Source organism: Oncorhynchus mykiss, chromosome 3 (genome assembly GCF_013265735.2).
Source record: "Oncorhynchus mykiss isolate Arlee chromosome 3, USDA_OmykA_1.1, whole genome shotgun sequence".
Classification (NCBI taxonomy): domain Eukaryota; kingdom Metazoa; phylum Chordata; class Actinopteri; order Salmoniformes; family Salmonidae; genus Oncorhynchus; species Oncorhynchus mykiss.
Genome location: NC_048567.1, coordinates 62,346,023 through 62,365,407, shown reverse-complemented (window position 1 = coordinate 62,365,407; position 19,385 = coordinate 62,346,023).

Genomic DNA, 19,385 nt, shown 5'->3' with positions numbered 1-19,385 from the left:
CCGACCAATCTGATTCCACGCTTCAAGATTGCTTCGATCACGTGGATTGGGATGTGTTCTGCATTGCGTCAAACAACAACATTGACGAATACGCTGATAAGGTGAGCGAGTTCATTAGCAAGTGCTTTGGAGATGTCGTACCCACAGCAACTATTAAAACATCCCCAAACCAGAAACCGTGGATTGATGACAGCATTCGTGCGAAGCTGAAAGCGCGAACCGCTGCTTTTAACCAGGGCAAGGTGACCGGAAACATGACCGAATACAAACAGTGTAGCTATTCCCTCCGCAAAGCAATCAAACAAGCTAAGCGTCAGTATAGAGACAAAGTAGAGTCGCAATTCAACGGCTCAGACACAAGAGATATGTGGCAGGGTCTACAGTCAATCACGGATTACAAAAATAAAATCAGCCCTGTCGCGGACCAGGATGTCTTGCTCCCAGACGGACTAAACAACTTCTTTGCTCCCTTTGAGGACAATACAGTTCCACTGACACGGCCCGCTACCAAAACCTGCAGACTCTCCTTCACTGCAGCCGACGTGAGTAAAACATTTAAACGTGTTAACCCTCGCAGGCTGCAGGCCGAGATGGCATCCCCAGCCGCGTCCTCAGAGCATGCGCAGACCAGCTGGCTGGTGTGTTTACGGACATATTCAATCAATCCTTATCCCAGTCTGCTGGTTCCACATGCTTCAAGAGGGCCACCATTGTTCCTGTTCCCAAGAAAGCTAAGGTAACTGAGCTAAACGACTACCGTCCCATAGCACTCACTTCCGTCATCATGAAGTGCTTTGAGAGACTAGTCAAGGACCATATCACCTCCACCCTACCTGACACCCTAGACCCACTCCAATTTGCTTACTGCCCCAATATGTCCACAGACGACGCAATCGTAACCACACTGCACATGGCCCTAACCCATCTGGACAAGAGGAATACCTATGTGAGAATGCTGTTCATCGACTACAGCGCAGGATTTAACACCATAGTACCCTCCAATCTCGTCATCAAGCTCGAGACCCTGGGTCTCGATCCCGCCCTGTGCAACTGGGTCCTGGACTTCCTGATGGGCCGCCCCCAGGTGGTGAGGGTAGGTAACAGCATCTCCACCCCACTGATCCTCAACACTGGGGCCCCACAAGGGTGTATTCTGAGCTCTCTCCTGTACTCCCTGTTCACCCATGACTGCACGCCTCCAACTCAATCATCAAGTTTGCAGACGACCCTACAGTGGTATGCTTGATTACCAACAACGACAAGACGGCCTACAGGGAGGAGGTGAGGGCCCTCGGAGTGTGGTGTCAGGAAAATAACCTCACACTCAACGTCAACAAAACAAAGGAGATGATAGTGGACTTCAGGAAACAGCAGAGGGAGCACCCCCCTATCCACATCGGCGGATAGTAGTGGAAAGGGTAGAAAGTTTTAAGTTCCTCGGCGTACACATTACGGACAGAATGAATTGGTCCACCCACACAGACAGCGTGGTGAAGAAGGCACAGCAGCGCCTCTTCAACCTCAGGAGGCTGAAGAAATTTGGCTTGTCACCAAAAGCACTCACAAACTTTTACAGATGCACAATCGAGAGCATCCTGTTGGGCTGTATCACCGCCTGGTAAGGCAGCTGCTCCGCCCACAACCATAAGGCTCTCCAGAGGGTAGTGAGGTCTGCACAACGCATCACCGGGGGCCAACTACCTGCCCTCCAGGACACCTACACCACCCGATGTCACAGGAAGGCCATAAAGATCATCAAGGACAACAACCACCAGGGACCGAGAGACTGAAAAACAGCTTCTATCTCAAGGCCATCAGACTGTTAAACAGCCACCACTAACATTGAGTGGCTGCTGCCATACATGTTAAAAATGTATCACTAGCCACTTTAACTTCTTGGTGACAGGGGGGCAGTATTGAGTAGCTTGGATGAATAAGGTGCCCAGAGTAAACTGTGGCTGAACTCTATTCTCAGATTATTGAATATTGTGCTTTTGCCGTAAAGCTTTTTTGAAATTTGACACAGCGGTTGCATTAAGAACAAGTTTATCTTTAATTCTATGTAAAACATGTATCTTTCATCAAAGTTTATGATGAGTATTTCTGTTATTTTATGTGGCTCTCTGCAATTTCTCCGGATGTTTTGGAGGCATTTTTGAACATGACGCCAATGTAAACTGAGGTTTTTAGATATAAATATGAACTTGATCGAACAAAACATACATGTATTGTGTAACATTGAGTCCTTGGAGAGTCATCTGATGAAGATCGTCAAAGGTTAGTGATTCATTTTATCTATATTTCTGCTTTTTGTGACACCTCTCTTTGGTTGGAAAATGGCTGAATGCTTTCTGTGACTAGTTGCTGACCTAACCTATGTTCTGCTTTCGCCGAAAAGCCTTTTTGAAATTGGACACTGTGGTTGGATTAACGAGAAGTGTATCTTTAAAATGGTGTAAAATACTTGTATGGTTGAGGAATTTTAATTATGAGATTTCTGTTGTTTTGAATTTGGCGCCCTGCAATTTCACTGGCTGTTGGCAAGGTGGGACGCTAGCGTCCCGAACGATCCCAGAGAGGTTTTAAACAATGCCACTTAATATAATGTTTACATACCCTACATTACTCATCTCATATGTATATACTGTACTCTATACCACCTACTGCATCTTGCCATCTTTATGTAATACATGTATCACTAGCCACTTTAAACAATGCCACTTAATATAATGTTTACATACCCTACATTACTCATCTCATATGTATGTACTGTACTCGATACCATCTACTGCATCTTGCCTATGCCGTTCTGTATCATCACTCATTCATATATCTTTATGTACATATTCTTCATCCCTTTACACTTGTGTGTATAAGGTAGCTGTTGTGAAATTGTTAGGTTAGATTACTTGTTGGTTATTACTGCATTGTTGGAACTAGAAGCACAAGCATTTCGCTACACTCGCATTAACATCTACTAACCATGTGTATGTGACAAATACAATTTGAATTGATTTTGTTCCATGAACAATAAATGAACATGCACCTGTGGAACACTCGTTAAGACACTAACAGCTTACAGACGGTAGGCAAATAAGGTCACAGTTATGAAAACTTAGGACACTAAAGAGGCCTTTCTACTCACTCTGAAAAACACCAAAAGATGCCCAGGGTCCCTGCTCATCTGCGTGAACGTGCCTTAGGCATGCTGCAAGGAGACGTGAGGACTGCAGATGTGGCCAGGGAAATGAAAGGCAATGTCTGTACTGTAAGTTGCCTAAGACAGCACTACAGGGAGACAGGACGGACAGCTGATCGTCCTCGCAGTGGCAGACCACGTGTAACCACACCTGCACAGGATCGGTACATCCGAACTAGCCAGTTAAGGACACATTTTTATCTACAATGACGGCCTATACCGGCCAAACCATTGTGCACCGCCCTACGGGACTCCCAATCACTGCTTGGATACAGCCTGGATTCAAACAAGGGTGTCTGTAGTGACACATCAAGCACTGAGATGCAGTGCCTTAGACCGCTGTGCCACTCAGGAGCCCATATTCATTGAGAATATGATGTGACAGCCGGTACTACATATAGGGTGATCACATATAAAATACCCAAATAACAGGATGATTTCGCCAGACATTAATGACATTATATGATCTACCAAGACATTGATTCTAACTTTACTAAATTAGCACCATTGTAAGAAGTGGCAGCACTACACCTCTACTCCCACTGCGCTGAACTAGCTAATTGAAGGTTACCTAGCCTACTCTTTTGCCTCGCACAAAATTTGGCGATGCAGAAAAGAGAAACCACAAGTGTGGCTGTTTTATGAAAATCTGGGAATATGTGGCCAAGGAAGCATTTTTGGTTGGTGTCTGGGAATGTAAAACAGTTATGAAGGGAAGTTAGACTTTTTAAACAAGATTGAGTGAAGTAGCAGCAAATATGTTGAATGAGCAACTAATGAGCAAGTTCAACGAAATAACCTTATCTTTCAATCTAATATGGCTATTTACTTACTTTTGTAGCTCTTTGTCAGAAGCACGCTTTTTGTAAGTAGTTAGGCCTAAATTTCCTCTCCAAGTGTTTAGCTGGAATTTAGCCCGAAAGGATTTGAGAAATGTGATTGGTTAACAATAGGGCTATGACATTGGCCTAGGTTTCGTCTTGCACTGCACAGAATATTAGATCTCAACAGCGATTGGAGTGTTTAACATCATCAGTACCTCATCCTTATGATATATCTAAGCACAACATGACCGCAAGAGACGGGTTGGAATGTCTGACTGAAATATGTGACAAATCAGCCTTTTGTTTTTACAAATTAGTGGTGTTTTCTGGATTATGTGTATATTGTTTTGTATTGCTACTGTAGGTATTACTGCACTGTTGGAGCTAGAAACACAAACATTCCATTGCACTTGCGATAACATCTGAAAATCTGTGTATGCGACCAATAAATATTGATTTGATTGGATTTGTTTGAATTTGTTGATAAAATGCTGGACAGTATTGTTTGGTTGCGGGACAAAAGGAAAAATGCAGGACTGTCCGGGGCATGTGGTCACCCTAACCACATAACAGAGATGACTCGGCTAGTTTGTTTGCGCTTTCAATTAGCTATATGCTAATTTGTGTAGCAAAGCGCTACACTGCGGCGGTGTTGACTGAATAAGTCAACATTAATTAGAGCTGAAAAAAACCCTGATGTAAGCAGAGGCTGCTGCCTGGCAAAGATAGCTGCCTACATTTATACACACACACACAAACACACACACACACACACACACACACACACACACACACACACACACACACACACACACACACAACACAGGCACACACAGACACAAACATACACAGCCCCACACAAAACACACTGTAGTGATAAAACGAGGCAGTTACAGACACATTATATTACCACTCTGACAGTCAGACGCACTCAAAACACTGTTAACATAACAAGACTATTGAATGCTTCTGCAGGAAGAGCATAAATTATACAAATCATACACAGCTGCTGTTCTTTTCCAACAGAACCAAAGTTTAAACATTGCAGATGTCAGCTACAGTGCATTACAGAATCAACTAGAAGGACTATTGAAACTCCACAAATCCTATTGATAGAGCTGATAGATGAGAGTTGCTTGCAGGTCCCAAACCCATATTTCCTATAGCTTGGCCCTGCTACCGCTGTGCTGGGTCAAACCCTCTAATTCATATCGTCCCAGTCCACTCCTCTCTACCTCACTCCTCTCCCTCCTCTCTCACTGCCTTCTCACTCCTCTCTCAATGCTCTCTCACTCTTCTCTCACTCTTCTCACTGCTCTCTCACTGCTCTCTCACTCCTCTCACTCCTCTCTCACTGATCTTTCATCTATCTCCCTCCTCTCTCCCTGCCCTCTCATTGATCTCTCACTGCTTTCTCACTGCTCTCTCACTCCTCTCTCACTGATCTCTCTCCCTCATCTCTCACTCCTCTCTCACTGATCTTTCATCTCTCTCACTGCTCTCTCACTGATCTCTCTCCCTCATCTCTCACTGCTCTCTCACTCCTCCCACTCCTCTCGCTCCTCTCTCATTCCTCCAGTCCTCCTGCCAAAATAATTCATCCCAGGCAAGGGAGATCCATTCATTTATGACCGGAGCGCTTAATAAAGTGCCAAAAAACCAAGCATCTGTGGAGATTTACTGTAATCAAGTGGAATAATTGAATCCTTTGTCATGATGCACAAAAGAAAGATTTTTCTAGGAATGTATTATTATATGACTTTTCCTCCCTGTCCCGTTTTTATACACAGGTCTCTACCCATTCAGACACATACACCTTCACTGTCACTCTTACACTTACACCCACACACACCCTCAGACCTACACTGTTGCTAAAATTATTATTTTTTCGATTCATTACCACTATTACGCTGCTGTTCATTGACTATTGATAGACATTACCATTAGTAGATATATTTATTTATCCTATTTACATATGGTAATATACTAATGGTATTTGAAATAAGTATTTATATATTCCTGCTACCAGTCACTTTTCATCCCTGGTTACATGTACTGTATATCTTCCTGTCATGCCTACACTGACACTCTTACACACACACACAAACACACACCCTCACACACACACCTACCCACCACTTATGCTGCTGCCATATTGTTTACTATTATTATTATTTATCCCGTTAACAGTCACTTTCTCCTAACCCTGCCTACATGTATATACAGTAGCTACCTCAACTACTCCAGTATCCCTGCACATTTTACATTTGGCACTGACCCTGTATATATGTGTATATATAAACTTTTAACTGGTACTATATATACACTACCGTTCAGAAGTTTGGGGTCACTTAGAAATGTCCTTGTTTTTGAAATAAAATGAAATGTATGTCCATTAAAATAACTTCAAATTGAACAGAAATACAGTGTAGACTTTGTTAATGTTGTAAATGAATATTCTTGTCACGGGCGTCGTAAGAAGTGGACAAAAGTGCGGCGTGGTGAGCGTACATTTCTGTTTATTTAGGTAAATGTCTCCAGCAAAACAAAGACACGACCGTGAAGCTTAACATAGGCTATAATGCCTCTAACAAGGTCAACTACCCACAAACAACAGGGAAAGAAGGCTGCCTAAGTATGATTCCCAATCAGAGACAACGATAGACAGCTGTCCCTGATTGAGAACCATACCCAGCCAAAACAAAGAAATACAAAAACATAGAAAATAGAACATAGACATAGAATGCCCACCCCGCATCACACCCTGACCTAACCAAATAGAGAAATAAAACGTCTCTCTAAGGTCAGGACGTGACAATTGTAGCTGGAAACGGCAGATTTTTAATGGAATATCTACAAAGGCGTACAGAGGCCCATTATCAGCAACCATCACTCCTGTGTTCCAATGTGTTAGCTAATCCAAGTTTATCATTTTAAAAGGCTAATTGATCATTTGTAAACCCTTTTGCAATTATGTTAGCACAGCTGAAAATGGTTGTTCTGATTAAAGAAGCAATAACAATTGGCCTTCTTTAGACTAGTTGAGTATCACGAGCATCAGCATGTGTGTGTTCAATTACAGGATCAAAATGGCCAGAAACAAATAACGTTCTTCTGAAACTCGTCCGTCTATTCTTGTTCTGAGAAATAAAGGCTATTCCATGCGAGAAATTGCCAAGAAACTGAAGATCTCGTACAACGCTGTATACTACTCGCTTCACAGAACAGCTCTAACTGTATCTAACTAGAATATAAAGGGTAGTGGGAGGCCCCGGTGCACAACTGAGCAAGAGGACAAGTACATTAGAGTCTCTAGTTTGAGAAACAAGGCAAAGGGTAGATACTTTGAAGAATCTCAAATGTAAAATATATTTTGATTTCTTTAACTCTTTTTTTTACTACGTGATTCCATGTGTTATTTCATAGTTTTGATGAAGAAAAACCCTTGAATGAGTAGGTGTGTCCAAACTTTTGACTGGTACTGTATTTATACTATATATACTATATATCAAGCCTAAATAGGTTCAGGAGCAACATATCACATAATATGTTGCATGGACTTACTCTGTGTGCAATAATAGTGCTTCAAATGATTTTTGAATGACTGTTTCATCTCTGTACCCCACACATACAATGATATGTATGGTCCCTCAGTCAAGCAGTGGATTTCAAACACAGACTTAATCACAAAGACCAGGGACGTTTTTCAATGTCTCTCAAAGAAGGACACCTATTGGTAGATCGGTAAAAAAAAGAGCAGACCTTGAATATCCATTTGAGCATGGTGAAGCTATTAATTACACTTTGGATGGTGTATCAATACACCCAATCACTACAAAGATACAGTCATCCTTCCTAACTTAGTTACCAGAGAGGAAGGAAACCGCACTAAAGTAATACTCAAAATATCTGGCAAAGCAATTCACTTTTTGTCCTGAATACAAAGTGTTATGTTTGGGGCAAATCCAAAACAACACATTACTGAGTACCGCTCTCCATATTTTCAAACATAGTGGTGGCTGCATTACATTATGGCTATACTTCTAATTGTTAAGGACTGGGGAGTTTTTCAGGATAAAAAATTAATGGAAAGGAGCTAAGCACAGGCAAAATACTAGAGGAAAACCTGATTTCCCCCAGAAACTGTGAGATTAATTCACCTTTCAGCAGGGCAATAACCTACAAAACAAGGCCAAATCTATATTGGAGTTGCTTACCAAGAAGACAGTGACTGTTCGTGAGTGGCCAAGTTATAGTTTTGACTTAAATCTGCTTGGCAAGACCTGAAAATGATTGTCTAATGATGATCACCAAACCAATTTGACCGAGCTTGAAGAATATTGAAAGGAGTAATGGGTAAATGTTGCACAAACCAGGTGTGGAAAGCTCCTAGAGACTTACCCAGAAAGACGCACAGCCGTAACTGCTATCAAAGATGCCTCTACAAAGTATTGACTCAGGGAAGTGAGTTCTTATGCAAATTAGATATTTTTGTATTTCATTTTCAATACATTTGCTAAAATGGGATATTGTGTTTAGATAGGTGAGAAAAAAAATATTTGTAATCGATTTTGAGTTCCGACTTTAACATAACAAAATGTGGAATAAGTCAAGGGTCATGTATACTTTCTGAAGGCACTGAGTGTACAAAACATTGGGAAAAACCTTCCTAATATTGAGTTGTACCCCCTTTTGCCCTCAGCCTCAATTCGATTGGATTGAAATCTGGTGACTGGGCAGGACAATGCAGTAACATTAAGTCACTGTCATATTTGTGGAACCATTTCAGGACAATCATTGCGTTGTGGCAGGGGGCATTTTCCTGCTGAAAAATGTCCAGATGGATACATCGCTGCCATGAAGGGATGCACCTGATTGGCAATGATGTTCAGATATGATATCCTGTGGCATTCAAACATTGCTCCACTTTTATCAAGGGGCCCAATGTGTGCCATGAAAACACACCCCACACTGCAATGTTGACACGCGGGATGATGGATGCGTGTACTCATGTGGTTTTCTCCATACCCTAGTCCTCCCATCAGCGTGAAACAGCAGGAACCGGGATTCATCAGACCAGGTAATGTTTTTCCAATTCTCCAGTGTCCAGTGTTTTTGTTCCTTAGCCCACTGTAACCGCAGTTGTTGTTTTTTTGTGCTGAAAGAGGTGGAACTCTGTAAGGTCGTTGACTGCCAAACCCCATTTGTGTGAAGGTATGACGAGTTGTGCATTCTTTTATGGGTCTTTGGGCACCAATGTTGTACTGGACTGTCAGTTTCCTAACTGTAGCCCGTCTGTTGCTCTGCACAATTCATGTCAGCCTCCATGCTGGCATGGAATCGGCGTTGTGCTACTTAAGGGCTCTTAAAATGGACTGAATAATGTGTCTGAGAGTATCAAATAGAGCACAAGCAAAGACAGTACAGTATGAAGATAGGCAGAAACTGCTTCTCCAATAGAAATCCCTGATCACGCTTGTAAGCGATGTCATGGCTGCATTGGCTAGCTAAGCTCATGCACAGAAACATGTAATCGGGGTCTAACGGTCATCTCGCACTGAATGTGCAGGCTGTCAAATCAAAGGCACTCATTCTATAAAATGTTGTTTTTGAAGAAAATGAAGGTTGGAGTATTAACAGGTTCAACTACTTAAGACATTGGCTCGAATCTAGGTTGTTACCGCTCTCATTGAAAAAGGGAAGCATGGGTTAACTCAAAATGCTGTTCTTATTGGACCACTTGTAATCACTGACAATTCACCGGCCTGAAAAGATTGAATAGGTTTGATTTGTATCCCCCCTCCCCCCAAAAAATATAATTTGAAAGTTTTTTAGCACCAAACCCAAGCCTGGTCTGCTTGGTTGGTCACACTTAATTTGGATAGTCCGGATTTTCAACAAACTATCTGTTAAGCAACTGCTTGCTAAAGTTACGGTTAGGGTTAGATTTAGAATAAGGGTAAGGGTTAGGGTAAGGGTTAAGGTTTGGACTAGTGTTAGGGCTAGTAGATATTCCGTTGAAATAGCTACAATTTTGTGTACGTTTACTGTTTGTCTTCAGTATTGTAGGGGATCCCAAGTAGGGCAGTGGTCTAAGACACTGCATCTCATTGCTAGAGGTGTCACCAGGTGTCAACCTGGTTCAAATCCAGACTGTATCACAACTGGCTGTGATTGGGAGTCCAATAGGGCGGCACACAAATGACCCAGCGTCGTCCGAGTTTGGCTGGTGTAGGCCGTCATTGTGAATAAGAATTTGTTCTTAACTGACTTGCCTAATTAAATGATGCAAACTAGCTGATGACCACTGGAGGTGGTGAAAGGGCAGATGGGACAGAAGGGAATATGTGGGAGTACCAGCACCTCAAATTTTCTACTGCTTGAGCTCCTGTAGCTTAAAAGTAGTTCAACGTCTAGTTTTGATTTATATTTGGTTGAGTTGTCAACTAACGTGAATTCAATGCTCCTGCACCTCAATATAAACAGTTCCAACACCCAAAATTAGTACTATTTCAAGTTCAGGTCAAGCAATGGAGGCCAATCCACTGGGCAAAAACTGGTTGAATCAACATAATTTCCGTATCATTTCAACCCAAAAAAATGCATTGTGATGACGTTGAATCAACGTAGAAAACTGATTGGATTTACAAAAAGTCATCAACATAAGGGATTTCTGTCTTTTTTCACCAAACTTTTAACCTAAATCCAATGGTAGGGAGTCATTTTTGGATGATTTCACATTGAATTCACGTTAGTTGACAACTCAACCAAATATAAATCAAAACTAGACGTTGAACTGACGTCTGTGCCTTGTGGGAAGCTTAATTTTCCACACTGGCTAGACAGACTATTCTCCACTCTTGCTGTTGGGTAAAAATGTCTCTTGAATTATTAATTGTGCTTTGGAAACTCTGCAGGCATAACCACTACAAACTAATCCCCCCAAATCTTACAACACAGTCATACCTGATTAACTCGAAGTAAACAACATGCAAGCATGAACGCACATTATCTCACACACACACACACGATTTATCTAACAATCAGAAGAGTTGACCGGTTCTGAAGAAGAAAACCAGTTTTGAATGATATTCAAAATGTGTGTTTTTAGAGAGTAAGTCACCCGACCCCACTTCCCATAGACCTTTTAAGGGCTCAGGGTTTGATGGAGAGTTCCACAGTTATCGTCACACCTTACCTCACTGTCTATCTTCCATCAGTGACGTTTCAGATGACATGGAAGATGAACTCTAGTAAACTACTGTAACTATCTGTACTGTATTTTACTGTAAGCCTGGACACAAGGACGTTGCTCAAGGTACTGTCATCAATCTGCATTCCCCATGAGTTAACCATAGGTCATGATGACAGCCATGTCAGAAATAACAGGTGTTCTTGCCCTGGGCTCGTCTTTCAGGTGGCATGTAGTTCTGTTTCTTTCCTGGATTCGTTCCATTCGTATAGGTTGGCACAGTGGCATTAAATACAAAAACATTTTGAAAAGGAGAAATATTGTCCAATAAGAGTAGTGGTTTTTAAAACATTTTCCCCTTTCGTGCTTACTGACTGAAGACTCCCTCAGATAAAACAGCCTCAGATGTTGAGTGGATGACAGAGAGAACAGAGGTCTGGATGAATGATCGGCTCAGTAGACTAAACAGTCATTTTGCTGACTGTAGTTCTAAACAATGTCCTCCATCAACACTCCCCTCCCACCTCCTCCACAACACTTCATCTCCATAAATGACTTGTCCTCACTGTTCACAAAGACAGATAAATGACATCTCCCCTCCCTCCCTCTCTCCCTCTCCCTCCTCCCCTCCCTCCTCCTCCCTCATTTTATCTGCCTGTGTCATTGGTTATGTGCGGATATGCAGAAGTGATCGATAGGGATGAGCGGGGAGGGAAGGGAAATAATAAACCAGACAGGTGCATAGAAATGTGTTGGTTTACAGAGTCAGCCATAGTACTACGGCTCACCTGGAGCAAATTAGGGTGAAGTGTCCTGCTGAAGGGCACATCGCAAGACTTCACTTTGTCGGCTCAGGTATTTGGACCAGTGACGTTTCAGTTACTGGCCCAATGCTCTAACCACGAGGCTACCTGCCTAAATATAAACTGATGTAAAAAGTCAATGGTTGCTCTGATCCATCATATTCCATCTTATAACTCATGTTTCTCTCAATCAACAGTGTTCTTGTACATCAACAGTTACTGACTGTGCGATGGCATAATCCAATGAGAGGAGAATGGAGGGAAGCAAACTGATGCCTCTATAAAGGTCAAAGATCAATGTGATTCATCAAATCCCATTGGAAGGCTGATCTATCTCACAAGCGTTATAGATGGACATTGTAAACCAGGGGTGTCCAACTCATTCCAAGAAGGTCCTGCTGGTTTTTGGTTTATCCTTTCAATTAAGGCCTAAACAACCAGATGAAGGGAGTTCCTTACTAATCAGTGACCTTAATTCCTCAGTCAAGTACAAGGGAGGAGCAAAAACCTACAGACACTCGGCCCTCTGTGGAATGAGTTTGACACGTGTTGTAAACCAACAGTAACTGACTGCTTATCTAGATCTCACTGATCTAGGATACTATGCTACAGAGTGGCTTGCAAGAGTTAGTCTGACCTTGTAAATGCAATGCTGTGCTGAACTGACAGTGACATTGGCATCAATAAGCTGTTGACCTACAGAGCATAGGGCAGGGATACTCAACTCTTACCATACGAGGTCCAGAGCCTACTTGTTTTCTGTTCTACCTGAGAATTAATTGTACCCACCTGGTGTCCCAGTTCTAAAATGTTGTCCTTGATTAAAAAACACATTGGGAGTGTAGACAGCAACACCAAAGCCTTGCTCACAGATTGTCAATTAAAAGAGCCTGGGTTAAGAGACAGGGTGAGCTGGGAACACTGCCTCAGGTGTGGTCCTTAGAAAGAGAAAAAGAACATGACAATTACCAAGTAAAAAAACCCAGCTTAAATTGAGTGAGGTTCTGTTTATTCCCTTTCATCAGGGTTGAATAGCCTCTACAATGATTCAGCTGAACACAATAATGAACACTCTGAGTAAAATGACGATTTGACTTAAACATCCTGACCATTCTCCTGTTATGGAGATGGGTGGGAGAATGATAGCTAAATGTCATTCACATGGTCTTCTCACCTTACCCCTCTCTCCTCTACTCATCTCTCGTCTCTTAGCTCCAAACCCCCTCTCAATTCCTCCCCCTCACCTCAGACTCTAATCCCCTCCACTCTCTTCCTTCCTTTTTTGACTCCTCTCTTTCTTTCTCCTTTCCTGTTCAATCTCTGGCATAATTTCACTCTCACATTCCTCCGGTCTCTTGTATCACCCATGTGGGACAGAGCTGCTCTGTACTGGGGCTTATGTCTCAGCAGGACACAGAGGGTTGTCGTGTCTATGGGCAAGGTGCTGTGTGGGCTGCTGCCACTATACCTGCCAGACGCTTGATGAGTTGAGAGAGAGGTTTTGTCAATGATATCCAAGACAGGCTCCCTGACAGCCCTACAGTACATCATTCACTGGAGGAGTCCAAGAGGATGTTGGACATAAACTTATGATAACACTGACTCTCTCTCTTTCTATGTCTCTTTTGCTCTTTCTGTTCCTATTATCTCTCTTTCTATCCCTCTCCATCTATCTCTCTTTTTATCTCTCCCCTCTACAGGTCTCTTACTGTCAACTATTTTGTCACGATTCCGTTTCTCCTCTCTCTTTTCCACTCCTCCTCTCTCCCTATCGCTCCCCCCCCCCCCCCCCCCCCCCCACCCCCCACCCCCCCTTTTCTCTCTGGCTAAGCCTGTTATGCTGTTTGTTTTCCTCAGCACCAGTGATGCTAGATTAGGGTGCATTAACTCCCAGCAGTTTCAGCTTTTCCACACACACAAACACACACGTTAAGACCCTCTGCTCTTTCTCTCAGCTGTCCACATGTCACAGCGCTAAATCCCCTCGAATTTGATTAGTTAATTACTTGTACAGTGGGGATACTACGAGGAACTCACATAAACTTTGATGTTGCTTTCTTTTGTCCTCCTGCCCTTGAGCTCTTCCCTGCCATGCTGTATTACAGGGTAATGGGATTTCACAGCCAGGGCAGAACTTCATGGCACAAACATTTTGGTGATATGGTATATTTCAAGTTGTATAGTCAAAATGAATCATCCAGAGTGTTGATATTACATACAGACTATAAATAAACAACATGTACAATACACATCTATGTCAGTTGAGGATTCTGGACATTACAGTTAATAGGTCACAAAATCAGTAATCATCTGAAAATGAAAAACACACTTATATGGTTCTTCAGTTGAAGGGTTCATGCTGAGGGCCAGAGTTTGAGCTGTGAACCAATTCACATAGCTTCACAAAGCGAACTTAAGTGTACTCGTAGGCATACACGCCAACACATACTAACAAACAAAGCCGCCATCATTCTCAGTGAAGTATTTTCTACTTTTCAAGTAGCTGTGAAGGTTGAAAGCCTTGTCAAGCTTTAATCCTGGACAGCAGCTGTAAAAGTATTGACTTGTGTTCACATAATGTGTTCAGTGCTTGTCAGGAGATGTATATCTGTGGTGATAAGTGAAAGTGGATGGTAGTCATGTAGCAATATGTTTTGTTGAAGTTGAGGTTTTACTTGGAATAGACTTGTTATGCCGTGGAATGTACTGTTTCTGTTATGATCCACTTGTCATTACATACAGTATATAGATGATTCACACAGCCCAGAGCCCTTTTTCCAGGAATTATCTCTCAGTATCCACATCCAAGCTTCTCAGTCAGAAAATAGCTAGGTCCCTACAGAGTCACAAAGGCAGAAACCTCACTGAATTTATCATATGGCTGCTGGCATAGCTGTAATTGCAACTTTATGAAGTGTGAAACTCTCTCCACTGTTTGAAAGTTTCCACCTCATTTTCCTCTACGCCTCTTCCGTACAATTAGATATCGCATGAAACTTTCACAATGCCCACTGGGCACAGACGTCATTTCAAACTCTAGTTTTGATTTACATTTGGTTGAGTTGTCAATTAACGTGAATTCAACTAAAATTGTCACCATATAATTTGATTTAGGTTAAAACCTATGAAATTCCTTTTACGTTGATGACTGTTTGCAATTCCAATCAGTTTTCCACATTGATTTAACGTTGTCACATTGAATTGTTTTGTTGAAATGACGTGGAAACAACGTTGATTCGACCAGTCTGTGCCCAGTGGGTGTCTACTCCACCCCAAAGTTTGAGGTGCTTTCGGCGGCGGTGGACATGTTAAAGGAGAAGAAAAGGAATGAGGACATCTGTGCCAGAGGGTGAGAATATTCATGTGTCACATGTTTGTGTCCAGCTGTGTGTGCAGTGTGTACAGGCTCTGCCAAAGAGAGAGAAACTCTGTCTCTCGTTTTCTTCTTTCGCTCCACCTCCATCCCTCTGAGTCTGATCAATAACATTCTATTTGACCTTGGCCTCATGGCCAGTGCTGAGCGTGTGTTGTGAGACTGTAATGGTGCTTACTGAATTCCTAAGACTGTAGCAGCTACCATCATATTTTTATGACTTCGCTCTCTATTCCTTCTATTGGGTTTTATGGTAGAAACATTTGAATTGCAGATGCGGTAGTCCATGGGGTAGAGCTTTGTGTGTGTGTGTGTGTGTGTGTGTGTTTGTCCTTTAATTCTGCTCTCTCCCTCGGCTCTTCTAAATATCAACTGTCAATCAAAGTGTGTCCTGAACAGAGGCTTTCAGAAGGCAGTAGCAGTGGAGCTCTGTGAGGATTGGGGACTCCCTAAATACACGCCACTTCACCTGAAGTGATGTTCGCTAACCATAACCCTTTTCCTAATTCTCCTAACCTGCTGTGTACGTTCTCCTAACCTGCTGCTATGAAAATGTCCCTCTTGTCCATAGGCTGTCCTGTGAGGAGTGGTGCATCTGATGGAGGTAATAGAGAAATAATGACTGATAATGAAACGATAACCAGAAGGGACAGAACTGGGAGCTTTATAGAACCACGGGATAGAATAAATGACAAAGGGCCACCCAAGTGGTGCAGCGGTCTAAGGCACTGCTTTGCAGTGCTAGACGCGTCACTACAGGCGCAGGTTCGATCCCAGGCTGCATCACAACCGGCTGTGATTGGGAGTTCCATAGGGCGGCGCGCAATTGGCCCAGCGTCGTCTGGGTTTGGCCGGGGGGGCTTTACTCGGCTCATCACGCTCTAGCATCTCCTTGTGGTGGGCTGGGCACCTGCAGGCTGTCATCAGTTGAATGGTGTGTCCTTTGCATTAGTGCAGCTGGGTGTTTGGTGGGACATGTTTCAGATGACACATGACTCGACCGTTGCCGACCGTTGGGGAGTTGCAGCAAGGAGATAAGATCCAAAAATATATATTTTATTATAATAACATGACAGAAACAGACTTTTAAAAAAAATAATAAGCTTCAAACTCCAAGAATGTATTTACTTTGATGCTGTATTTGTTTTTTCAATTTAGGAACCAAGCGCTGTTACACGCGGTTACCATAGTGTGATGGTGTGAGCCCTGGCTGTTTATCAAGTCAATTTACATACCGTTATCTTTTAATTAATCCATTTAGATTAGTTAACCCAGATTGATCTGGTTTCAACTGGTTCAGAGTCAATGTTCTTACTATCTTTTTACAATTAAAGATATGGACTCGATTCCCCATGAGACAAGCCATATGATTTCTAGGGTTTGTGTCTATGAAAGTATCTAATTCATGAACTGGAGAAAATGATCATAGAACATGTACTGTATAGCCTGAGGCATAACACAAATTATGAATTAGATTTCAATTAATTTCTCCAATGACAGAGATGGAATGGAATTCACTTCAACCCCTATGGCAGGGATCATCAACTAGATTCAGCTGCGGGACGATTTTTTTCTTTAGGGATGGTCGTGGGGGGTTGGAACATAATTACAAATCATTTGTAGACTGCCAATTTACCGTAAGAAGCCCAAACAGATATAATGTTTGACTAAAACATAATTTCAACCCTTGCTTATATTTGTACACGATTACGTGTCTCTTTATAATGCGTGGGAATACTTGGGAACAGATTTATTAAATGAAAATTATTTTCCTGGTGTTTTTACAGTCTTATGTCCAACAATAAGAAAACTGATTAGTAATCTTGGGGAGCCAAATAAAACCACCCGCGGACCAAATTTGGCCCTATGGCATCGTTCTCAACTGATATCCTGTCTAGAGCTTTATGTTTAAACAAAAGAAACGTGGTATGCAATGTAACGCAGGGTATTGTGACACAACATAAATGTTTGACGTTGTTGTCTTTAGCAGATGAATGAAGGTATCCAGGTTTGATTCCCCGAGACTGAGTCAGAGAGGGAGAACGTGAATTGGAGAGGAACGATGGCACGCCCTTGCCAGACGGAATGTTGAGACTGCCGTAGTCAGCTGACTGATGGGAAATAGAGAAGTGGGAGAGACCATGGAGAGAGGGGGGGGGGGGGGGAATAAAAAAAAGAGTCTGAGACTGGGAATGTGTCCAAGAGTAACGTTCAGGTTTCTAATCGAAGTGTCTACTGTCTACTTTACTTGCCATCTAATTGTTAATTGTTTGCAAAACATAACTTCAGACAAATATATTCACAGTATTTTGTTGTGGAAGAAGGGGGTCTAGCCTATATTTTGAAGTGAGTGCACAGATGTCACATTTCCATACTGGTATGTGTGGCCAAGAACTCTATTTCCATGTCATCTGACCAAAGCACTGGTTACAATCTTTCTTGTTATTTAGCAGGCGCTCTTATCCATAGCGACATACAGGAGCAATTAGGTTTTGATTTGAAGATGTACATTTGCCCACTAACACGAACAGCTACGGTGATTGCTCTCTATCTAATTGCATAGACAGTGAAACAGACCTGCCCAGCAGCCTGATTTTGTTTACATAACATATTTTTACTTGATAAATATTGCACCAAATTGGGCAACTTAAACATCCTTTGTAACGATTGTCTTCCTCTTCTGAGGAGGATTAAGATGTATCGGACCAAAGCGCAGCGTGGTAAGTGTCCATATTTTAATGAAATAACCGAACACTGAATACAAAAGAACAAGAGAAAATGAATGAAAACCGAAACAGTTCTGTATGGTAAAACACAGACACAGAAAACAACTACCCACACATCATAGTGGAACACAGGCTACCTAAGTATGGTTCTCAATCAGAGACAAAGATAAACAGCTGCCTCTGATTGGGAACCATACCAGGCCAAACACAGAAATACAAAAACATAGAACAACACATAGAATGCCCACCCCAACTCACGCCCTGACCAAACTAAAATAGAGACATAAAAAAGGAACTAAAGTCAGAATGTGACATCCTTGGCAAACATGTCAATGAATTACAGATTTCTTGAGTTATCTGAGATTCATTCGGTGCGTATTTTGAGGAAGTGAAATAGGCTTCCGTGTCTAGTGTCTCATGGGGGGCAAACATCATTAAACAAATGTGCAATCGGTCAGGAAACACACCCCCAAGACTGAAATCTCATTTTTCTAATGAGCAACAAAAAAACACGTGCCAATCAGCTTTTCAGTTGCACTTTAAGGTCAACGGCATCATGAACTTTACCCAAGAACAAGACATTTTAGCCAAAAAACTGGTTGCCTCTGACAGGAGGCTGAAACTTGATCACAAGTGGATCTTCCAGCAAGAAAATAACCCCAAACACACATCAAAATCCACCAAGAAATTATTAATTGGTCACAAAAATCAACATTTTGCATTACTATCTCAGTCTCCAAACCTGTGGTTTGAATTGAAGAGGGCAGTCCATAAGTGCAGACAAAGGATTTCAAGGATCTGGAAGGATTCTATATGGTGGATCGGTCTAAGATCCTTTCCAATGTGTTCTCCAATTCATGAAACATTTTTATTAAAGGCTCAGTGCCATTATCCTCGCAAGGTGAGGTTTTGAAAAGTATTCAAAACAGGGGTGCCAATTTTGACCCCTACCTTTCAAGATGTTTTGTTGTTATCTAGTTTAACAAAATATCTTTCTCTGATAAATTGTTTTAGTATAAAATAATATAATTACCCCCAAAAATGTTTGCATACAATATCCACTATATATACAAAAGTATGTAGACAACACTTTAAATGAGTGGATTCTTCTATTTCAGCCACACCTTGTTGTTGACAGGTGTATAAAATTGACACACAGCCATGCAATCTCAATAGACAAACATTGGCCCGTACTGAAGAGCTCATTGACTTTCAACGTGGCACCATCATAGGATTCCACCTTTCCAACAAGTCAAATTTCTGCCCTG